General features: G+C 36.9%; 1 pseudogene; it reads right to left on the minus strand.

The window, feature by feature from the left end:
* Nucleotides 1-22,371: 22,371 nt before the first annotated feature.
* On the minus strand, nt 22,372-23,282 carry LOC149251901 (18.1 kDa class I heat shock protein pseudogene; annotated as a pseudogene).
* Nucleotides 23,283-27,162: the final 3,880 nt, after the last annotated feature.

Raw genomic sequence — 27,162 nt, forward strand, 5'->3', positions numbered from 1 at the left:
TTGTGGCAAAGATAATTGTAGGGGAGATTTTCCACATCATCAGGGTGGTAGACCACAAATCTACAGTGCTCAGGAGGCACATAAAGTGGGAGTTCTTGGACAGAGTATTCCTAAGATCTATGCAGTGTTGGATAATAGACAAGCAGACCGTCAGGAATCTAGCATTGAGATGGAAGGTAAGATTTGTGATCAAGTTGTTTCTATTTTGATTAACCCTAGATCTAATTATAGTTATGTTAATCCTGACCCAAGGGATATGTGTGGTTTGAATAAAGAAGTGTGTGCAGAGTCTTGGTTAGTGTAGTTGGCTATGTACCAAGAAGAGAGTTTATCATTGTGTAAGATCTTGTACATTTGATTTTAATGTTATGCCTACCTTAGCACATTTGAATGTATTATCGTTAGGATCATACAATATGTTGTTGGGCATGGATTTGTTGTACCTTCATAGATCCAAGGTGGATTGTTATGACAAAGCCATTGAGTGCATGGATGATAATGGAGAACAAAGAGTCTTGTGGGGTAAGAAGAAAGCAACATTAGTTAGAATGGTGATGGTTATGCGGGCCAAGTGTAGTCATAGGAAAGGGCATGTATTATTTGCAGTGCACATTTCTAGTGACAAAGGTAAGGAAGTTGAGGATGCAAATGTTTTGAGCAAGTACTCAATTCTATTGCAGTTTCAGGATGTATTTCCTGAGGATATTTCAGGGTCTCCACCTCATAGGGAAGTAGATTTTTCTATTGAGTTGGTGCCAGGGGTAGCTCTGACATGAAAGGCACCTTACATGATGAGTACACCTAAGTTGGAGAGTTGAAGTTGCAGTAGAAGGAAATGTTTGAAAAGGTGTATATTAGGCCAAGTGTATCGCCATGGGGCGCACCGATACTGTTTGTGAAGAAGAAGCATGGTACTCTTAGGTTGCATTAACTACATGTAGTTGAACACAGTGACCATCAAGAACATGTATCCATTACCGAGGATTGATGATTTGTTTGATTAGTTGGAGGGAGAAACAATGTTCTCGAAGATTTGAGATTTGGATATCATCAGGTACACATTAAAGAAGAGAACATCTACAAGACATCTTTCCAGACTAGGTATGGGAATTATGAGTTTGTTGTAGTTCCATTTGGTTTAAATAATTCTCTAGCTACCTTTATGTGCTTGATGAATAGCGTGTTGCGTCCTTATTTGGACAAGTTTGTTATTGTGTTCATTGATGATATATTGGTATATTTTAAAAATGAAGAAGAGCATGCCGAGCATTTAGCAACAATGTTGAGATTCTTAAGAGAGAATCGATTGTGTGATAAGCTCAACAAGTGCAGTTTCTTTCAGACTAAGGTACACTACTTGGGACATGTGGTTTCCAAGGGTGGCATAGTAGTGGACCCATAAAAGGTAAGAGCTATCATGGAGTGGGTAGCACCCAGGAATGTGGATGAGGTGAGATATTTCATGGGGGTAGCAAGTTATTACAAGAGGTTCATAAGGAACTTCTTATAGATTGCTTATCCTATCACATCATTGCAGAGGAAAGGTAAGAAGTTTGAATGGACGGAGGAGTGTGCAGCCAATTTTGAGCAACTCAATCAGTTGTTGACACATGCACCAATGTTAAAGATTGCAGATCTGGACAAAGAGTTTGTAGTATGTACATATGCTTGCAAGATAGGACTTGGTGGAGTCCTTATGTAGGATGGACAGGTGGTATGCTATGAGTCACGAAAACTGAATGAGCACGAGAAGAACTACTTGACGCATGTTCTTGAGTTAGTAGTGATCATATATGCATTCAAGATGTGGAGGCACTATCTTCTTGGAAGGAGGTTTGTATTAATGAGTCATCACAATGGTTTGCAGTATCTATTTAACCAACCAAATATGAATGGAAGGTAGGCTCGGTGATTGGCCATGATCAGTGAGTTCGACTTTGAGATTAGGTATATCAAAAGGTAAAGAGAACATGGTGGCAGATGCTCTTAGTAGGCAGATATAGGTAAATCACATAGCAGTTATGAGCTCATATAGGACAAATTGATAGGATAAGATCTTGCAGGTAGGTCAGCATGATTATAGGTATATGGAGATTGCGCATAGGTTACAGCAGAGTACAAGTAGTGGTACATGTACATATGGTGGTACAGGTACATGTACATGTAATGGTACATGTAGTGGTATAGGTACAGGTATAGGTAGTAGTACAGGTACAAGTATGGATAGTGGTACAGGTACAGATGCAAGTGCACAGGATGTGGACTATAATCTCACGACAGATGGATTTGTTCGATTTAGGGATAGGATATATGTGCCAGATAAAAGTGAGCTCAAGAAGGTGATATTGAGGGAGTTTCATGTGAAACCATATTCAGGTTTCTTAGGATATCATAAGACACTGACAAAAGTGAAGAAATTCTATTATTGGTCGAATTTGAAGAGAGACATAGCGCAGTTTGTGGCTAGATGCTTGGATTTTCAGCAAGTGAAGGTAGAGTGTAAGCATCCAGGTGGATTGCTACAGTCGATTACGATTCCAGAGTGGAAATGGGAGGTCATTTCCATGTACTTTATCACATGCCTGCCGAAGACAGTGAGACAACATGATTCCATCATGGTAGTGGTGGACAGGTTGACAAAGGTAGTGCACTTCATTCCAGTGAAGACTACATATTCATCTAGTGACATGGAACATATTTTCATCAAAGACGTGGTCAGATTGCACAGAGTTCCAAAGAATATTGTGTCATACAGGGATGCTAAGTTCACTTCCAAGTTTTGGAAGGAGTTGTTTGTAGGTTTGGGCAGAGAGTTGGCCTTCAGTACAACTTATGATTCGTAGAGGGATGGATAGACAGATAGTTTCAACATGATCTTGGAGAATATGTTGAGGATGTATGTGATGAACCAACATAGAAGATGGGAGGATTATCTTCCATTGGTTGAGTTTTCATGCAACAATGGTTATCAAGAGTCATTGAGGATGAGTCCTTTCAAGGAACTGTATGGGCGAACTTGTAATACTCCTATTAGTTGGAGTGATCTAGTTAACAGGGTTTTGATTGGACCAGACATGTTGGCAGACATGGAGTAGAAAATGAAGGTAATCAAGAAGAATTTGAAAGCAACACAGGATAGGCAGAAGAGCTACGCGAATCAGAATAGGTTGTTCAAGGAGTTTCAGGTTGGGGAGTAGGTGTACTTGTGCATCAAACCGAAGAAGATCTCCTTGCAGATTGGATTATGTGCCAATTTGGCACCCCAGTTTTGTGGACCTTTTAGGATTATCGAGAGGATTGGGCTAGTAGCCTATCAAATTGCACTGTCTCTCACATTGAAAGTTCATATGTTTTCCATGTGTCATTGCTTAAGAAGTATGTTAAATATGTTGATCATGTGATTGACTGGTTTGTATTGTAGGTGAATCTAGAAGGAGAGTTCCAGCTGGAACTACAGTGCATTTTGTAGAGAAATATGCTCATGCTCTGGAACCGAGCAGTTGAGCAGGTTGAGGTACAATGGAAGCACGTTAGGCCCGATGAAGCTACATGGGAGATGGCAGATCAAATGCGGGCTATGTATCCTTCCTTATTCGCTGGTTGAGTGGATGTTTTGGTATATGTTTTTAGTATATTTTGGTACATGTTTTGGTGATGTTTGGTATATGTACATATCTATATGGATGTAAATACCACCATGAGATATGTTATAAAGCTCCAATAAGTGGTATGGGTGTCATGTCATTATGATGTTATACTTGTTATGTTTTCATGTTGGTTTGCTTCTCAGCAGGATGATCATTGTAAATACTGCAACGAGCTAAGTTATAAAGCTCCATGGGTAGTATGTTTTGCTTACAACATCCTTGTTGGTTGTAAGTGTTGTTGAACACGAAGGGCGGTGTTCCCCCAAGGGGGAGGGTTCTGTAACAAGCTTGGTGAACATTCCATGTAATAAAAGTTAAAAAAAGGAAAAATAATAACCACGGTTAATCAGACACTTATTCCAAGTTGAATGTTGGGAAAAAACATAGTGATGGGGATCACTTGTGATTGATTAATGGTTGAGGAAATTGGCAAAGGCAATGACAAAGGATTTGGAAAGGCAAAATGGCATTTTTGGCACATTTATTTATAAAAAAAATGGAAATTAGGAGAAAAGGGAGGTGAAAGGTCACAGGTTGCATGTAAGGAGAAAATTGAAGGAACATAATGGAAAATGAAGAAAATAGAGGCCTTATTAATAAAAGGGCTTCTGAGGATCAATACATAGACTTTTTTCAGTTCAGTTTTGGAGCTCTCTCTATTCTTTCTCTCTCATACTCTTGGACACTTAGAGTTTCTTGGAGAGTGTGGCATACTTGGAGTTTTGGAGAAAGAAGGCAAAGGAAGAGCAGAAAAGCACAAGAGGACATCGGGAACAACAACTACAATGGGTTTTGCTTGCAGGTACCGAGTTGCATGTATGTTTTCCTCACTAGTTTTGGCATGCATGGCATATGCATGTGTTTTATTGGTAATGATATGTCATTGGCATGGAGGAATGCCTGGATTAACAATGGATTTGCCTAGTCTTTCCATTTCCTGGATAACCATGGTGTTGTAGGTTTATTTCTTTATTCTTTTGGTTGTTTCCCATGTTTCCTTTAGCTTGGGTTAAGTTACTATTTACTCGAAGCCCTGGTTTGAAAAACGCTCTGGAAGCCCTGTAACAACTTGGGTTGAGTTACTAGTCCTAGAAGCCTTGGTTGGAAAAATGCTCCGGAATCCCTTTGTGGGTTGAGTTACTAGTCCTAGAAGCCTTGGTTGGACAAACGCTCTAGAAGCTCGATGACATATGTGGGTTGAGTTACTAGTCCTAGAAGCCTTGGTTGGACAAATGCTTTAGAAGCCGGATGACAGTTGTGGGTGTAATTACTAGTCCTGGAAGCCTTGGTTGGAAAAAACACTCTGGAGCCCTAGAAGGCTTGAGTAGATACCAATATGATGATGGTTTTGTGATGTCCGACTGTGAGGTGGAATCATTGTTTGATGGGTTGAGGTGGTTTGGCCTCTGGAATCCCTGGATGGCTTTGATTGATGTGTTCTATGAGGTCCCACATTCATGCTTGGAACAAACACTTTGGAGCCCTGGAAGGCTTGAGTAGATACCAATATGATGATGGTTTTGTGATGTCCGACTGTGAGGTGGAACCATTGTTTGATGGGTTGATGTGGTTTGGCCTCTGGAATACCTGGATGTTTTGATTGATGTGTTCTATGAGGTCCCACATTCATGCTTGGAATATGGCACGGGGGTGACTAGCTGAAAAGATATTTGGCTCAACCATGTCTATGGTCGGGTGATTCGTGGAAGTCCCACAACTGGTTTGCCTTTGCATCATTAATATGAGGTTATTTATCCTTGTTATTTCGTGAGTATTATATTGGTTTATATGTGGATTATATGTCTGTTGTTTCTCAGATATGCTTTTTAAACTTGTAGATTACATGTTTGTGACATGTTTGATGAAATGCATGTCATGGCTAGTAGGGGTCGAGTCAAGTCTTTGTTCAAGTAATTGCATTTGTAACATTGTTCTGTTATTTTTCAGTTCTAAAAGTGTCATTTAGTTCTAGGCAGTGAGCTGGGCTTTGGACCTGAAAAAGTGGCTTAAATCCTAGAGACCCGGGCACAACACTGGGTAGAAAAGTCCCCAGATGCATGCATACCCATGCTTCGGGAGTGTCTAGAGCCTCCTGGACGCATGCTTTCCCATATCAAGGGAGCGTCCGAGGATTTAATGGTCTAAAAACTCACTTGGTCTCAAGAGTTGGTTACCTAAGTGGTTGGGATGGCTCCTCAGAGTTTTGTTGCTGATGTGGAAGTTTTGTATTGTGTGTTTTCGTCGATTCCACTTCCTTAAGTGACTCATAGGGAGTCGAATCATATCATAGTAACTTTTCGTAACATGTTTACCATGTTTGGTCGATTACTTGGGTAGATGTGGGAGGAGGGTGTTACACAGAACAAGAACTCGACTCTTTGTGGAAAGCCTGTAATTTTGGCCCTCTATGACCTATGACATAACTATTTGAACCTATAGCTTGAAGAAAAGTTTGAACCTATGGCATGAGAAAATTCAGACCTATTGCTTAAGATAGTTTTGACTTGTGATCACACTTTAGTTGAAGGCAAAGTTGGGTAATTGAGCATCTCTTGAAGCAGATTAGAAGCCTCATTTGGAGCAGACTAGAAGCCTCATTTGGAGTCAATTAGAAGTATCTTTTGGAGCAACATCATTGAAATCTTTTGTGTTAGCAAGACCAGATACCCTTGTATACACTTGGAGCATTATTGGAGGGAACCTTGAAAGCATATTTTAAGATTAATATTGGAAGTAATTTGCAAGGACTATTGAAGACATTTTGGCACACAAAAAATTATTGGAGACACTTTTGAAGCCTTGTTGAAGCAATCATCTATGAAGAAGCATTATTGTTGAAGCTACGATGAAGTATATTTAAAGAACATTGTTTGTGTAGACATGAAGAGTCTTGAAAACACATACTAGGCTTGTTGGTATTGACCTTGATGAACTAGCCCTTGAAGTATTTTGGAGACTGTTTGAGGCATTTATTGAAGAAAATCTTGGAGTTATTTTTAGGACTTATTAAAGAAGATATTGGAAGTCATGAAGCAACACTAAAACCATATTGAAGCAAAGAGTTAGATCCCTAGAGGATTGGAGTCCTCACACAAGGTTGGAGCCTTATGTAAAACTAGGTCAAAGCATTAATTGTTGAGAGGATTGTAGTTCCCAAATCAAGAAAGTTGAAGCTTGGTATAGTACAGGTTGGAGCTTGGTTTGAAATTGAAGATTAGAGTATTCATCTAGGGTTGGAGACGTGAAGAAATTATAAGTGTTATTGTACAAATTGGAACTTGAATTGTTGTGAAAGAGGATATGAGTCCTTGTCATTCTTATTAATAAAATTATTCTTTGTACATATTGTGTTATGGTTTCACTAAGTGATCTTAACTGGTATAATATGACAATTATAAAAAAATATTGGTTCACACACCCCCCCAAGTATTTCCGATAATTGGTATCAAGCTAGTACCTTCAAGCACATCCTAACAACTGGAAGGTAGATCCAAGGAACACAAATGACAAATCCAAGTAGGAAAGGATCCAATTCTTCTAAAGATATCTCATCCTCAGTCACAAAATCAGATTTAATTCAGGTTGGCAAAGCTCCATTGTTCAATGGAATAATTATCGACTATGGAGCACAAGAATGGAGTTTTTTTATGGCTATTGGAAACGTAGTATGGGAATCAATTATTACTAAATATACAACTAAATATGAGTCAAAAGAATACGATGTAGAATCAATGGAAGAAATCCTATCTGATTCTATAAAAAACAAGGTGAGTCAATGTTCCTCAGCCAAAGGAATATGGGAAAAACTACAAAAACTTTGTGAAGAATCAAGCTTTGTACTAGATCATGTGGAACAAGAACACAAAGATAATAAAAAATAGAGAAGACAACTAAAAACAAAATTGAAGACACCAAGAGCAAAGAAAACCTAAAATATGAAGAAGACTCCCAAGGAAAAAATGAAGAAGACCTCGAAGGAGATTATGTAGTTGCCCTTGAAGAAATAACCAAACTAAAAGGAGAAAATAGAGAACTAAAGAAGTAGATACAAGAAGATGAGGATAAGATCCCAAAACTTACAAAGGAAGATTTTTTCATCCTAAAAGGATAATTTTATGAAATCGGAAAACAAGGAAAAATTATGGCAAGCCAACTAAAAGAAAAATATGAAGAGATTAAAAAACTTGAAGAAAATGTCATCTCCCTTAAATTCCAAGTAAGTGAAGCAATGAAAACAAAAGAAGTAATGGAGAGTCAACTAATAAGGAAATAGGAAGATTGTGAGAAGTTAAGAGAATAAATTGTTTCTCTAAGGAAATAGGTTGATCAATTGAACAAGAACTTGAAGAGTTCTCAAGTCTTGGATGACATCCTAAGTTGTCAAAGATCACCACTTGACAAATCTGGTCTTGGATATGTAGGTGAGCCTTCTAGCAAAAGTGATGCAAACCCTAAAGCACCAAAGAAAAAGAATGTGGAGAAGCTTGAAAGTTGTGCTAATACCCCCAGTTCTAGTAGAAGCAAGGAGAGGAGTCAAAATAACATTAGAATAACCTTTGCTCCAAGAAGATATGTTGACATTGTAAAAAATGAATATGATCAAAGAACCTCAAGGTAGAACAACTTCAGGACTACACCAAGACAATCCTCATACTCTAGGTATGAAACTGTATTTTTTGTTCATTGTTACTCTAGTACAAATTTTGGGCACATGGGAAAATATTGCAGAGCATACGATAGAGACATCTGTAACGACCCCTATAAGTTCTCCAGGAGTAAAGTTGCAGGAAGATACTCCAACATGTTCATCAACAAAAAATATGATCCCTCATTGAAGTCAATAATTGAATTCTTCAAATTCCATAATATTGGGCATATAGCTCAATATTGCAACTTGAATTGGGTTCCTAGACAATCTAAAGAGTTGCCAACAAGGCATGGAGAAAGAGACAAAAGTTTGAAGAAGGAAACATTTTGAACCAGAAAACAAACATCTTGAGTGTGCCTTGAATTTCCAAGGCATTAATCCTTGTTGCTGACCAAATATGGAAGATCTTTCTTTAAAAGAAATGCATATTGTCAAGGGGAGTAATTGCTTAAGGATTGTCTCACAAAATCAACACATTAAGGCTTATACATAGGCCATGGGAGTAGGTGGTACACTACCAAGGCTAATATTGAATGGAGTAGGAGTGAAGTATGTGAAGAGAAATTTCATCTAGTGCACAAGTGGAGAATACCAAATCGTGAATATGGGGTACAGGCTAAATAGTGAAGATTGGTGGTAGGATAGATTAGATGAAGAATCTTCCCTCACAATAGCTTATTAAGGGGGGTTTTTCCTTGATGAAAATAGGGGGAGTAAATGACAGGGCGAGCACTTGATGGGAAAACAATGTTAAGAAGAGCACCTCATTTGCCATTGATGTCAAAGGGAGAGAGAAGGAAAATGGGACTCATCATCAATAAGAGTTATGCTTGTATGTTACCATCAATGACAAAGGAGGAGATTGCTGGGTAAGGTTGTCATTGATGTCAGGCCCTAGCATTGTGAAGCAAGCCCTAGGTGTATGGATGAAGAATATATATATGGTGATGAAACCCTAGGTACATGAAGGAGTGCATGTATATCCTTATAAAAATAATTAGAAGTGATGTCTTTGTGCAAAATGCTCTAATAGACATGTATACTTGATGTGGGAATATAAAGAGAGAAACCCTTGTGTTTGACAAAATGCCTCATCTAAACATGGTAGAATGGAACAGTAAAGTCAATGTCATGGGGCTAAAAGGACATGCTTTGTGGATCATGGTGTCGTTATGTTAGAAAAAAGATCAACACCACATGCGAGTTGGAAAGAGAATTGTTGTCAAGAGAGAAGTTGTTGACAAAATGAAGCGTTGCCCAATTATAAAGAGAATGTGCAAATGACTTTGCATAAGTGAATTTCCATTAAGTGAGGATGAAAATGTTTTCTTCAGATTTGATGACAGTAAAGATTATCTCATAAAGTTTGATGCCTATGATGCTAATGGAAATATAGACTGAAACTGATCTATAAATCATGTCAAACCAAGCACAATAAGATAGAGTGAAGCAGAGAATGAATTCACCATAAGGAAAGAGAGGCTGCAACCTTTATTATGAGAAGCAAAGAAGATATGAAATCCGAAAATTGGAATTGTAAAACAAACGAGTTGACTTTTGAGGCATTTTTTGTTTTAATATGAATAATTTATCTCATATCATATTAAGAGTAAAGATTGAAAATATCTCTTTATCAAAAGAAGTACAATAAAATTAAAGCAATTACGGAGAAAAAAAGAAGGCATGTGTCATGTTAAGCGAGTTACAATGATTTAAGCTGAAATAATATTTATCTGCAATAAAACACCATGGCTAAATGGTTGACCTTCTTGGTCATGTTGGATATCTAAAGGAGGGCCAAAACTTCATTAACCAAATGCCAAAATGGATTTGAAAGTTATAGGATGACTTTAATATATGGATAGGTCAGGGTAACTTAATCACTTGAAAGAAATAATTATTTCTATCATAGGTGGGCTATATTACAAAACATGGCTTTTCAAACCTTAATGTCCGCTCCCTTGTAGATTTTACCAAACATTATAAGTATACTATTCGCGGGAAAGTCGAGGATGAAAAGGAAGTGATGATATGAGGAAAATAAAGGTGCAGAACAAGAATATTGCGGTGGTCATCTTGGGATTGATAATATAAAACTTCAAGCTTGGTTTTTACCCTTTACCTTTGGAGCATATTTTTATGACCTCATCTTGAGCAGACCTTGGGATCTTACAGATTTGATTTAAGCCTGAGGTTAGGACAAATTTTTGGCCCTAAGGCAAGAAGTTGTTGTTGTTGTTTTTTCTTTGCCTATAACATCTGTAATTTTCACTTTGTACGACAAGCTTGTAACTCGGATCTTTGTGACAAGCCTGTAATTTCAACCCATTGTTACCTATGACATAATTATTTGAACTTATAGTTTAAAGAAAATTTTGAACCTATGGCATGAGAAAATTTAGACCTGTGGCTTGAGATAGTTTTGACATGTGACCATACTTCGATTGAAGACAAAGCTGGGTAATTGAGCATCTCTTGAAGCAGACTAGAAGCCTCATTTGGAGCAGATGAGAAGTATTTTTTGGAGCAACATCATTGAATACTTTTGTGTTAGCAAGACCATGCATCCTTGCATACACTTGGAGCATTGTTGGAGGGAACATTGAAAGCATATTTGAAGATTAATCTTGGAAGTAATTTTCAAGGACTATTGAAGACATTTTGGTTCACAGAAAATTATTGGAGACATTTTTGAAGTCTTGTTAAGTAGCTTGTAAAGTACTTATTGTGTATACCTTGAAGCCATCGTTGAAAATTTGTTGTTGTGCAGTTGTTGGAGCATACTTAAGAAACCCTAATTGAAATAGTCATCTATGAAGAAGCAACATTGTTGAAGCCATAATGAAGTAGCTTTAAAGAAGTTTGTTTGTGTAGACATGAAGAGTCTTGGAGACACATAATAGGCTTGTTGGAGTTAAGCTTGATGAACTAGCCCCCGAAGTATTTTGGAGACTTTGTGGTATTTGTTGATGAATATCTTGGAGTTATTTTTAGGACTCGTTGAAGAAGATATTGAAAGTCCTGAAGCAACACTAAAACCATTTTGAAGTAGAGGGTTGGAGCTCTAGAGGATTGGAGTCCTCACACAAGGTTGGAGCCTTGTGGTCAACCAGGTTAGAGCCTAAATTGTTGAGAGGATTGGAGTTATCAAGTCAACCAAGTTGAAGCTTGGTATAGTACAGGTTGGAGTCTGGTTTGAAATAGAAGATTGGAGTCTTCGTCTAGGGTTGGAGCCCTAAAGGAATTATAAGTGTTATTATACAAATTGGAACATGAATTGTTGTAAAAGAGGACTGGAGTCCTTGTCATTCTTATTAATAAAATTATTCTTTGTACATCTTGTGTTTTGGTTTTACTAATTGATCTTAACTGGTATACGATAACAATTGTAAAAGAAATATTGATTCACCCCCCCTCTTAGTATTTCCAACATACTCTACTTTCTCTTTCTTTGAATGGAAATGGATGCAAGAATAAAGGAGTGAGACTTGTGGCATGTGGGATACTACAATACTCTCTCTCTCTCTCTCTCTCTCTCTCTCTCTCTCTCTCTCTCTATATATATATATATATATATATATATATATATATGTATGTATGTATGTATATATATCCACTCCTCACTACTCTACCCATGAATGGAACAAAATGCACCTAAATATAATGGAATCCCTTTCCTCCCTTGGTCCGATTATAATACAGCCAGATAGCCTACTAGTGGTTAAGTTTGACTCATTTATCTCTTAACTAGAGTGACAATATTGACTCTTTGAGAGTCTTCTTCATCATGATCACATGGATATCCCATTTTGCATGAATAATTTGGGCTGATGTGACATATTCTTTGATCCAAATTTATGAAGGAAGAAACACAAATTTAAAACAGAAACATAGAGATAGAATGAAACTAAACTTCAATTAATAAATAAAAATGTTGGAACAATTTACATGTAGAAAAAAAGCAAACTAGCTCGAATAATGGTAGTTTATCTTTGAGAAGAGATGTGACAACTATGCACCTTCTAAGTTGTATTACAATGAGGCTCAAGGACATTTGATCATGAAGAAGCGACAAGAAACCATAAACATACAAAACCACAACCCTTGGAGATGAAGCACCAAAGTCTTGTGGGCCTTGATGGGGTAAGCTAGAATGTCAACTTCCTGCGGTTGTAACCTTGGTATACGATATTCAGTTGGCACGCGGGATAGGCTGTTAGAAAGGTCTATCCAAGGATGAGAAATTTCCACTGCAAATGTAAATTTCATCTCACATTTGCTTGTTTCCCCAAAAACTATCATTTATGGTCTCAAAATGACTCTAGAAATTCAGGACCTTAAAACTATTGAAAATAAAAAACTGCCAAGAATAGGAAACTGTGTTTAAAAATAAGAGATTATGTTGGGATCCAAGTGGAATATGTGGGTGGCCACTAATATCCACCTGGATTATTCCTCCCCTTGTAGGAAGCAATGGTCCCCGTTGCACTGAGTGCATCCATGAGATGGGAAAACTTCTTTTGAACTCGGTCCCTACTGAGCCACTTGCCTTGGTGCAAGAGATGGCCTTCTTCGACAACCCCTTATAGTTAAATTCTCTATTGGCTAGTGTCCTTAATCTGTATGTCCATGATATGATCAGTTGTGTCCATGATATGATCAATTGTTTGTGTCCATGATATGATCAATTGTGGCTTGTTAAATGTAATTTGGGATGAGATTTATTGGTGTTAGTTGCTTGACAATGTCTGATGTGTCTAACAATGCTGGAGAGTATGGTTGAAGGTGGTCCACATTGAATACTAGGTGCAAGCCAAGGAATGGGGGATACTTAGCTTGAAATAATTTTCACCCATAGCCTATTTGATAGTGTAAGGTCTGTATCAAAATGGTCAAAGCTTATGATGGGCTCCTATAAGGCATTCCTTCTGCAAATGCAATCAAACCTTGCCACCCACTTAAAACTTATGTGGAACTTGGTGCCGATTGTGACGTTTTTTGTACTTAGTATTGGATTTATGCAAGATATCATGAACCTGCTAGCGAATGTGTTTAATGAGTTCAATAAACTTGGTGACTTTATCAACTTCAGATTGAACATGTGCAGATTATGCTTGTGTAGTTGCAGAGGGCATTGCAACATCAATGACACATAATGGTTGAAATCACAGGCCCACCTAAAAGGGGATGTGGCTAGTTGAGCTATGGAGAGCTCTGTTGTAGCTATATTTAACATAGGGGAGACTCTAATCCTACATCTATGGAGGCTTAGAATTGTATGTTCGTAATATATGCACAATCATCTTGTTGACGACCTTTGTTTTGCCATTAGTCTCAGTGTGGAAGGCAGAAAACTTGGTGAGCTTGGTGTCTATTAATGACCAGAGGATCGACCAGAATGCACTTAGAAATATGCTATTCCAATCTGATATGATGATTTGTGAAATCCCAAATGTACCCACACTTGTTTGATGAAGAGCTTGGCAGTGGATTCTGCTATGATACTCTTCTCACAGGCGACTAGAATGGTTGTCTTAGAAATCTATCAATGACCACAAATATATAGTCATTACCATGCTTGGTAGAAGGAAGACCAAATATATAGTCCATCGAGATGGATTCCCAATGCTAATTAGGATTAGGAAGAGGGGTGTATAGGCCTTGCTTCTTAATGGTTATTTTGGCGATGGCGCAGGCAGTGCTAGATTGGATATACTTCCCAACATCCTGTTAGAGTTTTGGCCAATAAAAATACTACTGCAGTAGTGCCACTATCTTCTCCACACCAAAGTGTATTGTGGCCTGATTGTAAAGCGCCTCCCAAATCAACTTGGCAGGCTCTCTTGAAGGAACACAAAGTTGTCCTAGATATCACAATAATCCATCATGAAGGTCGAAGTCTAGAATTGGCTTTCTAGTCATCAACATCTTGTAGGTGGTGGAGAATTTTGAGTCATCGTCATATAGTTGCGACCATCTAATGTAGGAGCATAGAGCTTCCAAGAAATTAAGTCTTCTCTGTCAAAAGGCTTAAAAATGGGGTCTTGATTTTTGAGAAGAATTTATATTCTTCTATGTAAATAAATTGTATTTTCCAAGTTGATATATTTTATGAGTTTTAAAACTAGATGGTTCATAGTTTTATAAAAGTTATGGATAAGTGAGATTTTATCCATAAGGAAAAAGAAAATCTGCCTTGAAAAGCATGCGATATTCTTGGGATAGATTGAGTGACTTTAGAATTTAGAAAAATATGATTTATGGAGATATTTGAGGATTTAGGAAAATCTACTTTATGGAGTGATTTGTGGGTGATTTATGGAGTGTTTTTATGATTTAGAAAATATATTACATTTCTTAATTCTATTTATTTTAAGATGATGGGAAATCAGAACTTATAGCCAAATGAATGTGAGATCAGACCAAGAGAGGAATGGATACTTTTGTAATTTTTATGTAATTGTATGGACATGATTTTATTAAAGAAAATAATTTTCATTATGTTCACAAATTGTCTTTGTGTATAATATGAACATAATGGAATTTATTGTCAGTTGGGTTTTGACCATATGTTTATTAGATAATATGTTGTGTGAGTGAATTTTGTAGGAAAACTAAAATTTTCCTGCATCAAGTGGTATTAGAGTTGCTAAGCTATTTGGAATTGAGGATTGCAACCAAAAGAAGGATGACTTCCAACAAGTAGCAGTTGGGTAGAAGTTGTCAGAGGGAAGTTCCACAGTGAGTGTGGGTATAATTTCCATGAGAAGGTTCCAGAGAAATACCAAAAGGAAAAGTTGGGGAGGAAGCTTGGTGAGGTATTAGTAGCAGGTACAAAGTTTGTTATGAGGTAAAGGCTTGGTTGCAGTTGACAGGTGAACAAGGAGAGTTCACAAAAGAACAATAATAAGGAAAATATGGCTATTGGTAGTCACATGATGGGTTCAGAGAAAGGTTATAGTTAAAGAAGGAAGGAGGCTAAGATATTTGGAAAAAAGGAAATGAGTGTTGAATAGAGGGAGAAGGAGATAACCGAGATAAAGGAAGAGCTCAACAAAATAAAGAAGCATCTACAAGAGAAAACGAAGCAGTGGATGGAAAAAATGATGAAAAAATTGAGGAATGGACTTTATGTTGGAAAAAGAGTCCAATAGTTGGTTAAGAAGTTGCATGCATGAAATCAAAGAAGATGAATGAGGCATCTGATTAGAGATTTGTTAAGGATGCTTGGAGAAAGTGAGAAAGAGACAATGTACATTTGTGAACTAGATCAAAGACTATTGCTTGGTGAGAATGAAGATGAGGGGATTTATGCAAATCTCATGAACTACTTGGATAGTTCAAATCGACACGTGGATGTGTTGATAGAGGAGATAAAAGAGGTTGAAAATCCAAATATTTTTGAAAGTGATATTTTATGTATGGTTGCAGGTTAGTTTTTGTATGGTGATGGATAGTCACCTAGAACTATCATGAAGGTTAAGGAAGAAAAATAAATGTCTTCTCAAGGCATAGAAGGAAGACAAACTCAAAATTTCGTTCCGATAGAGGATGAGGTAACATCCTCTCATGAAGAAACCACGATCAAAACCATACATTAATGAACAAGGAGATTATTGATAGACAACTAAAGAAACTTGTTGTTGTAGAGGACAAAGAAGAATTGGCTCATGGAGATAGTCAAAGGAAGCATAAAGAGGAAGAGCAACGTTCAAACTTAATGCTGACAAATTTTGAGGAAGAACTAAGGATGTTGGAAGAATGGTAGATTAATTCAAGGATTAATGAATACTACATGAAAGTTGTGGGCATAGGAGTGGTTAAGGCATTAGATGAAGGAACGAGTAAGAATTATGCATATATCGAAGAATAGAACATGCAACAACAACAAGTGAGGAGAAACAAAAACAAAATTCAACAAACAAGGAGCAACATGTACCAGCTAAAAGATAAACTGGACATTGAAATTGATAGGATGAGAATAATGATGATGAAAGTGCATGAGAAATTACACACTAATGTAAGAAGGGTAGTTGTTACACGTCATTTTTTCACTATTGGGCAAATGAATGCCAATCCAGATATCTCGCTAGATGAAGTGTTCCAAAGCATCCCCCTACAATGTTGGAAGCAAAACAATCCCAAAAATAATAAGAATCCTGGATTACATTGCTTAAAAACCCATTTTCAAGCAATTGCACACTTTTCCTAGTCGTTACCTATGCAAACACAGTTAAGATCATTATGGCCTGTGCAATCCTATCCTCTGTTCTCCATTAAAAATGTGCAAGACTCTTAACATAGGTAAACAATAAAAAACAATTTCTAGAAGTTTTGTTGGAGGAATATTTCCCAATTGAAGGCCTCAAGACCCTTTTTATTTGGGACTCATCCCTTGGTTCATGGATAAAACTCCCTCTCTTTGTGGAACCCTAACCCCTCTCTTTATGGATCTCATCCCTTAAGAAGTGGATCTCAAACCTCCTCCTCTTGGCCTATAATTTCAGCACAGGCAAGAGGGTTAGGGAGGACTTTGGAATGTAAACTTATGCTATCAAATTGAGGCTGGAAGCTTGTCACTTTAGGGAAGGATTGGAGACTATTGGAAGGAGGTTTGCAACATCAAGGCTAAGGTTGAATCCCTCTTTTCTATTCAAGATCAATACAAGCAATTGTTTCTTTCCTATTTGCATTTGTTAGGATGCTTATTGTAAAACTCCTTTATCTTTTACGTAGATTGTAATTAAGTATTAGATTCATGCTATGATATACGATATGTTCCAATTCCTTTTATATTATGTTTCAATCTTTATCCATGTTATGATTTTATTCCTTGTTTGGTTCTGCCTATGCAGATCTTCTCTTGAAACAAAAAGGAAAGCCTTTTGGAAGCATCAAGGGACATTTACAAGAATTTCGTAGAAATGTAAAAGGTTCTTGCACATTTTATATATCATATTTCAGTTACAGACTAAGGAAAGTTTATAGTTATTTGTTTGTTTGTTTCTAGGTTTGTCTTTGAATCTAGGGAGATCATTCTTGTTTGCAAGAACGATTTTTCCGCCATAACAAATTGGTGACCATACTTAGGAATGTTTTGTTCTTCAATGTGACTTTGCGTTCCTTCCACTGCCTTGATTCACTGTGTTTAGATTTTGACAAGTCAAAATTTTGGATTATTGGCTATCTTTTTTTATTTTTTTCTTTGTCTTTTCTCGGGTTGTGCCCTTTGCTTTCAACAATAGAGTGCAAGTTGCACGATTTTCCATTAGAAGCAGAGTGATAGCGCACTAGTGCCAATTACTCACCTACGACACACATACAAAATTTGAAAATTTTGGGATTTTTTAGCTCTTCTCTATTTTGGTCACTACTAAGAGGTTTGTCCAATTTCATAACAATAGTTGGGTGTTTTTGCTTTCATTTTTGCAAACCCCCCCCGAATTGTGTATGAGTGTTAATCGCCTTTGAGCGTCATCTCTTTTGATCTTTGGAATTTTCCCGAAATTTCATTTTGAGCTCTATGTTAATGAAATAAAGGATTACATTTGATTTCATCTGGGTTGCATAATTTTTGTGACATTTCCTTTACTTACACTTGATTGGTTCTTTCATTGCATTAGTGAAATAAAGTACTATTGTGTGTAAGTAGTATTGTAATATTGCTTGTTTGCCAATCTAGAATCATCTTATGTTTGTTTTGAAGTATTATATTGCATAGATTACATTTGCATGGTCTTGTCCATAGATTACAGTTGCATGATTTTGCATCAAATTATGCATAGAAAAGTCAACCGTAGATGTAGATCAATATGTTTGATTGTATTTTTGAGAAATATCATTTATCTTTACAGTTTAGAGTTTAGAGTTTTTTGTTGGTTTGTTGATCTATCAAAAAAGGGTCTTTCACTTCTGGAATTGGTTGTGTCAATCTCTTTTCTTTGAATGAATCTCATCATATATTCATTTATGCATGTTGTAAAGAGTTATTTCATCCATTGAAAAGCTAGTGTCTCTTATTGAAAAATAATCCAGATTAAAATTTGCATGTTTTTATGCTTGTTTTAAACATAAATACGAAAAATTTGCTTGGAATTGATTGGCATTAGTATTTTCCTGTTGAAAATTAGTGCATTAGAGAATTTGTTATGTTTTCTCTTATTTATCAGTTTTTGCATTGTTGGAAGTGAATGAAACCTTCTCTCTTTCGTAGATTATATTTCATCAAAGTGAAAAGGTTACATTTCATATTAGTTGCATTTGAAATTGAGTTACTACATCGTTTGATTACCATACACATTTGAATACCTTAATGAAAAGTGAAACAATAAAATAAATCAAAATTTACTAACGCATTAATTAATCACAACATATTTAGTGGATTTAGGTTAGAAGGCATGTTCCGACGTCTATAAAAATAGGAGCTATCGTTAATTGTCTGTGTTACATTCTGCGGGTAATTGGTATTCCTTGTACATAAGTATATCAGATCATTCTCCACTTACCCTTGGGTATATCAGATGGAGCTCCAAGTATGATAAGTATACCAAAATGATTCCTATCATACACGACACACTAGACAAGACTAATATGGATTGAGATTCCATGTACTTTCGGGTATATCAGAAGACCCCCTTTAGGTTGCAAACCTGCCATGGGTAACTGAGTCAGCCACCTTGTTATTTGTGATACACCGAACACAACATTCAGGGAGATTTCTTTCACATACTGGAAACGGTATTCGGCAGTTCACAACAACTCGGTAACATTTTATACCTAGTACCCATTTTTACTGCTTTTGTTTATTTTGATTGATACCAATTGTTAATTTAACTATCATACAATAGTTAAAATTCTTAACTAAAATTCACTTTTCAGTAGACCTAAGCGAATCTGATGGAAACAAGTCCAGAATTTACCAACCAAGGAACTCCTCCTAACGGGGATCTAGTCCGTTTTCTTAGTTTGGAAATGTTGGTTCTCCATATATGGCTATGTTGTCTCTTCTTAGATTAATGATAGGTTTACCAGCATGGTTGTTTTCAACCTCGTTAGCTTCAAATACCCAAAGTGCTTCACCTCAACCGAATAATTCATCGTGTCAACATCACCAACCTCATGTTGACCCTCTACCTTCTTCATCCAACATGTCTTCCTCCCTTTCTTCTTCTTCGCTTGGTAAAAGCCTTGATGCTAATAACTAGGTGGATAAGAAGAAGAAGAAAGGGAAGAAGAAGAATAAGCAATATAAGAAAGAATTCAACCAACAAAACATGGTTGTAAGTAGTGGTAATGTTGAGGGACCTCCCAACATACATCGTAAGCCAAAATACCCTTGCAAGCTTTGTAAGGGTGATCACTTCCTTATCAATTGACCTGGTATTCCTAAGGTCTTGGAAGTATGGTTTGAAAATTATTATAAATTTACTGTTGATTCATCAACCAATGACTGTCAGGTAACGACGAAAAAGGGTAAAGTTAGGTTTCCTTATAAGTTATGCGAAGGGAGTCATCAAACTCAACTTTTCCCTCACATGGATGAAGCCTCAAAATTTTTGGAAAACCTTACTATTTCTTAGCAACAACTTCCAATTGGTTACCGTAAGATTTCTCCCAACCTACCATGAGTTGACGAAGTGACTAATCTAATTCCAAGTACAATCAATCCCACTCTTCCATGGAGAGTGAAACATATCACTCAGGTTGATGAACCATTGGTTGATCAAGTAGTTGAATAGATTCCATCTCTAGTACATCCCACTCTCCCCTTAAAGAGTGAAATTAATACTGCTCATGTTCTTCTTGTTACTTCAAAATCCACCGCAAAAGGGGCCATTTCACCCGTTTCCACAAAACCCCCTCCAAGTGATAAGGTTATTTCATTTTATTGGAGTGGACTAACAAAGCTTCATCTCTCTTCTTCCACCCCTAACAATGTAAACTTTGAAACGGGAACTATAAACTCAAAACGGGAACTCTGGCCCAAAAACCCCAAAAAAACCACAAAAACAGTGCTCAAAACGAAAAGTGTGTATACTGGAACGATGTTTTTTTTTTAGGTGTCAATTTTGCGGCTGTTTTAAAAATGGCAGTGACTACGAAATTTTCTACGAAATTTTCTTGCAAAATATAGCTTCAGAACGAAAGTGTTGATACTGGAATAATGATTTATTTTTTTAGGTGTCAATTTTTCGGCTGTTTTAAAAATGGCAGTGACTACGAAATTTTCTACGAAATTTTCCTGCAAAATATAGCTTCAGAACGAAAGTGTTGATACTGGAATCGACCCGCCGCCGGTCCGCCGGGGCGGGGCGGCCCGGGGGTGCCGCTGCGTGGAATTGGTAATGTGGATCGTCATTTGATGCGTGGAATTGGTAAAACCCAAGGTGCCCATCAATGGAGAATGTCTGCGTCTTTTCACTTTGCCGAGTCTCTCTGTCGCGTACTGTCTCTCTGTCCGTTGTATCGCACATACAAGCTGACGTCCACCCTCGAAACCTGTAGTCGGGGATGCGAAGGCAACCTAACGTCACCTTAAAGTTTTCATCAAAACTATAATGCTAACTATATATAATTGGAGTACAGGCAAAATAATAGAGCTCGACCAAATATAGATATCGTTGCTCAAACATTCACATAATAAATAACAAATTTAATATATACAATTAATTTTTCAAAAACATGCTACTTGGACCATTGCTGACCTAAGAGGCATCCTTCATAGTATCATATAATAAAATACAATATATTACAATAGTCTTTAAGAGTCCATGAAGTGTAATATGGTCTTGAAATACACTATACATGTGAGGACTTCCAACCAAAGGGCGTATGCATCACTAAAGAACTTATCCAATCCTAATATTTGTATTGTTCCAAAGCATAAGGGTTCAATGAATATGCACGATTATTTTTTAACTAAGCGCAATCATATCTATGAGAATCCTCCTATTTGAATTCTCTCATGCATCCCCCTAGCAACTTCCCCTGAATCCTTCTTCTTATTCCAAGAATGGAGGTGAGACACCTCTTTAGTCTTCCTAGTCAGAATTTGCCTCCAAAATTTCTTAGGAGCTAGCTTAGAGAGGTGTAAGAGATTCCCTTGTCTTTGACGAATGTACTGCCTCTTTTTCCTTTTAGTTAGGGCTTTATATATTTTTATCTTGTCCATTTTAAGAGATTCATCAACAGCTTCCTTAATTGCTCTCCTCGCACTTTTACACTCTTTGTCATACCATGGATTGGTTTTGCTATTTCTTTTATTATTTGAAACTTCAATTGCGAACTTGTTAATAGAATATGCGAGGGTTGTAGTAAAATTATGATAGCGGTCTTCTATGTTGTCTATACTAGATAAAGGAAGCAAATTAGTTTTTAATTCATTTAGAAAGAGATCATTTTTATTTCTACATATGTTACAGAGTTTAATCGTCCAGGTGAATAAACTTGAAATCAAAATAAATTTATACTCATTTTTTATATTATATAAAATTATATTACTTAGATTATTATTATTTCTTTTTAATTATATATAAGCATGTGAGAGTTGTGACAAATAGTTAGCCACCTCACATATATACCCATTGTTGTGTTACGTGTTGAGTGTTACTGCATGTGGCTGGACTGAGCGACCATGACAAAGATAGAATCTAATGACAACCTATTATAGGCCAAAAACGTGAATCCTGATCTCATATCACTCACATGGTCATCATTAAGTAGATAAGTAGCAGCAAACCCATTGTCCTTCCACTGAGTAAATATAAGCATGTGAGAGTTGTGACAAATAGTTAGCCACCTCACATATATGGTGCTGGAAGAATACAAATGAAGCCACTTAAAATTGAACGTGATGGAAGACAATCTAACCAGCAGCCATAGTCCTAAAATGATCAACACATTTGAGACTTGTAGTAGCCATAGTCCTAAAATATCTAAATTACTAAAATCACCCATTAACACCCTAAAACAAATTTATTATTATTGTTTTTCATACTTTTTAAACTATAAACCAATTTTTAATTATAAAATAAAAAAGCCTCATCATAAATATATGTAAATCATTCTTATTTTTTTTTTACATCATGATCACACAAATGTATTATGCTTCAAGAGATTCGATACAGCTCAATCGTACATAGTTGAAAGCCTATTTGGCCGCTACCTAATTTTATCATAACTATTCCTAATACTACAGCGCAACCTTGCCTTCAATCGGCTGCTCAGAATTTTCAATGATATCAATAACCTTGGCGTTCTTGCTTTTGAAATCACTGATCTTCGGCACGGCCACCGTCAACACGCCGTTATCCAAGCCGGCTCTGATGGCATCCATATTCACATTCTCTGGAAGCCTGAATTGCCTCCAGAATTTGCCGCTGGAACGCTCCACTCTGTGCCATTTATCTCCCTCCTCCTCTGCCTCCTTCCGCCGCTGATTCTCAGAACCCTGTTGTCCTCTACTTCGATCTTGATTTCATCCTTCCTCATCCCTGGTACATCAACGGTGAAGACGTGGGCGTCAGTGGTTTCTTTCCAGTCGACCCGTGTGAGGGCAACAACCTCAATGTCTTTGGGAATGGAGTCCAGAACTTTGAAGGGATCCACCATAGCGTCCCAAACATCGCCGTAACGACCACCTGCAAAAGGCATCAGAGCAAACGTTGGGGCGAACAAACATACTGTTGTTACTGCAAATAATAAGAACAAAACAAGCGCCTTCTTCATCCTTAAAAAATAAAAAAACAACTGCAAACGCCTCTACGTAAAGCTCCCACGAAGAGTTTACACTCTGAACAATTCCACACTTTCCAAATTGATGTCACTGAATTGATTTGAGAGGCTTGGGGATCTGCTCATATTTATATACGCAAATATGCAAGAAACTTCTCTCAAGAAACCTCTCGAAATTTCTGTCCTCTTCCGGTATGTTCTGCTTTGGTATCCTCTTCTGGTATGTTCTGCTTTGGTAACGCATTTTAAGATGACAGTTCCATGTAAATCATTCTTATTGCGATAAAGAATTTATCTATTTCACAATTTGACAAAATGTCAATTCAAAATAAGTTAAGAACTACACTCTAATCTTGAATGGTAATGTAAGTCGCATTGCAGAGGGGATATCTCTTTAGCTACTGATCCGCAGGCGAAGTGGTCTTATCATTAAATTAAAATAATGCTTACAATAGGTATTCATTAAATTAAAATAATGCTTACAATAGGTATACGACAGGCGGAGCGTCGATTCCCGGAATCGACGCTCCGCCCCTCGGGCGGGGCGGGGCGGCCGCGCCACCCCCGGGCCGCCCCGCCCCGCCCGAGGGGCGGAGCGTCGATTCCGGGAATCGACGCTCCGCCTGTCGTATAGCTATTGTAAGCATTATTTTAATTTCCTATTATTATTTTAAGATCCTATTATGAAAAAATATATGCGCTCTTTGGTTGAAATGAGAGGAAACGAAAGGTTGAATACTAAAGAAAATGAGAGATGAACATATGAACAACCGGGAGCTTCTCACTGTTCTCAGCAATGGCATAAGCGGAGGCAAATTAATATAGATATGATTGAGAGGGAAAACGAAATCACTGAGGTGCGAGAGGGCTCTGAGTTTCAACGTGGAGATATGTTTACACGTCACCTTTGGGTTTCTCACAACCACCTGTAGCACAAAAGTATAGTCCACTCTTACCTATGTCAAAATGTACTACGAATAAATTCTACATCTTTTTCGCAAAATATTCATTCAAACAATTTATAACGTGTCGTATGAGATTTAATGGTCGTAACATAATTGAAATTCAATCGACCACCGTGGAAGATTGACGTTTTACTTGACTTTTGCGGCATGCTGTCGGTAATGACACCGGCAAATATTATTACATTGAGGGGCCTATATAGATAGGATTTTGACATTAACAATTACGTTGTTATAAAGTCTGTGATGTACAAATATTTAATGAAATGACCTGACGCTGAAGAATATGATATGAATGGAAGCGCGAGGTTGACGAAGAGAGGTAAAAACTGTACAAACTTAACCGTTTCTCCAATTCATTATTATTGTGTTTTGGAAAAAAATGATATACCTTCCATACTTCACATCAAAGTTGGTGTTGCAATCGGTGAAGGTCTCAGATGTAGGGCGACTGAGGAATTATATGGCTAGAGTTCAGGAATAGGACAGGCACTGCCATGTTTGTACATTAAATTGAGATTTACATTTGCGTGCTAATTAAAATAATGCTTACAATAGGTATACGACAGGCGGAGCGTCGATTCCCGGAATCGACGCTCCGCCCCTCGGGCGGGGCAGGGCGGCCCGGGGGTGGCGCGGCCGCCTGGCCCCGCCCGAGGGGCGGAGCGTCGATTCCGGGAATCGACGCTCCGCCTGTCGTATACCTATTGTGAGCATTATTTTAAGTGAAATCACAGCGAGGCTCTTACTATTCTATTGGAGTGGTTTTACAGTGAAATCACAGCAAGGCTCTTACTATAATTTGAAGTCACAGAGAGAGCTCAGAATATCGTTTGCTTCTGCCTTCAGTCAGATTCACTCGCTCGCTTTAGACAACAATTGTTTTGTTGGAATACTGGGAGGTGCCATGGGTGCCTTGGATTATTTCTCAGATCTGTTTGAAGGAGTTACAAAAAGAAAACAGAGGGAGCCACTTCAGGTATTGGATTCATTATTCTCAAGTTAATGTACACCAAAAAAAACTACACCACCTATCTACCCTTGCAATTAGGCCGTGCTCCCTTCAAGTTGACTCAATCCTGATGTACCGCCCTCATAAAAACAGGGTCTGGCAAGGGAGACTAACTGAAAACCAAAAATCAGAAAGCACATGACTTCATGGCTTCATTTCAGCTGAAGGAGCGAACCATTCGAGGCCGACATATCCGCAGTCACACCTTCGCACGTAGGCAGTGACTTATTGCGAAGTTGATCTGTGGGAGCGAACCAGTCTTCGGGTCAACGTGGAGCGCACGTACACTGAAAAACCAACCCGAATTCCCTGCACAGTGGATTTATACGTCGTCATATCAGAGAAGAGGATATTTATGTGAACTCTCGTATGTATGCTGCGGTGTCTTGAAGTATATCAAGATTCTGTAACTTAAATTATAAGTAAGAAAGTACACTTTGCCAGCAATATATATTAAAATATATTAAAAAGTAAATAGAGGACAATGGAGGTGGAAAGACAAAGTATGGAAGCATGGAAAATTTCAGACTAATACGACATCCATATAAATGAATCCATTAACTTGAGAATATGTACATTAACTTGAGAATACATTAATAGGTATTGGATTCATTATTAATAGGTATTGAGAATACATTAATAGGTATTGGATTCATTATTAATAGGTATTGGATTCATTATTAAAGCAAGACATACTTAATCTACTAAACCTGCAATAATCCAAATATTCCTTCTACTTCAAAAAATAATTTTAGTTATTATATTCTTTAAACACGTATTCACAATTTATACATATATTTTTCAAATGATGTTAAATACCACAAAAATCTGCATGCATTGTGTATCCTTCTTAATTTGCATGTCATAACATCTATGGAGTCCATTATAAAATTTCTATTACTGTAGTAACTAGTATTGGCACTAAACTTTAATTTTTTTTTTAATCCTCTGAGAAACTATAAAGTATTCACTAGACAACACATTAGTTAAAATATGATATAAATCTCCATGTATAACAATGTTTTTAAAGTATTTAATAATCTCATCGTACCAAATAATTATTATGACCTTACCTTACTCTCCTTCTTCAACCATAAAATGAACTTAATGACTAACATAAATATAACTTCCGTAAAGGCTTTTCTTTTGCGTGTTTCCTACCCAATCTAATGGCTCATGCAATTGATACTTACGATATATTAATTACTTCAATTTGTGAACCCACAATATATAACCATACAATACACACTCGATTTGTGACAATATCAATATTGTATGTATGCCATACTTCATATATTTTTATATTCTAACTTCATAATTAATCTATATGTTATCTCTTATTAGATGTTTAATGCAATTTGTTCCATAATTAGGATTGCCAATAATTTAGAAAACATTAACACATATGGGCTTATACAAATACTTAATCATTCCCTACAACTTAACCAATTCCATACTAAATACGAAGATACAAATTTCCTTAAATAAATAATCATTCATTGAATTCAAACTAAAATATTACTTCAGAATAAAGTCAATTCCGCTATTAAATGCAAGTAATGAATTATCTAAATAGCAAGGTTTCCTTTTGGAATACTACGGGAAAGGGCACATTTCTCTTTGTGATACCCCTGGTGCAACTGCTATTGCAGGATTTATTATTTTATATTTCCCATAAATATGGGAGTAGAAATGTTTATTTTATATTTCCCATAAATATTGGAATAGAAATGTTGGATGTGGGGCCAAGACTAACTCAAATTGACTTAGGTAGATAAATTTGATATAAATATATAAATATTTTTTACCTTTAAAAATGACATGGGAAATACTACATAAGTGATGTGGCATTGTTATCCAAGAATTTGTTAAGTGGTTAGGTCTAAATGTACTTTTCCAAAAAAAAAAATTGGGAGAAAGATTGCCACGAGGGAACAAACATAACTGGAGAGAAAGGTTTTGTTGGGTGTAATGATAAGCTTAGATGGAGAAAAATTTTGAGTTGGGTAAAATGATAAGTATAAGCACCCCGCGAGAGAAGGGCATGCTCATGAAGGAAAAATAAGATATTTTATTTATATTTATAGAAAGAAAAAGCTTAAGCAAAGGGGTGGGTAGACCTTAAAGGTAAGATGTTTATAAACATATATTGGGAAGAAA

This window comes from Pinus tabuliformis, chromosome 7 (assembly GCF_031772625.1).
Source record: "Pinus tabuliformis cultivar Carrire ecotype Pingquan chromosome 7, CPIR1, whole genome shotgun sequence".
Taxonomy (NCBI): domain Eukaryota; kingdom Viridiplantae; phylum Streptophyta; class Pinopsida; order Pinales; family Pinaceae; genus Pinus; species Pinus tabuliformis.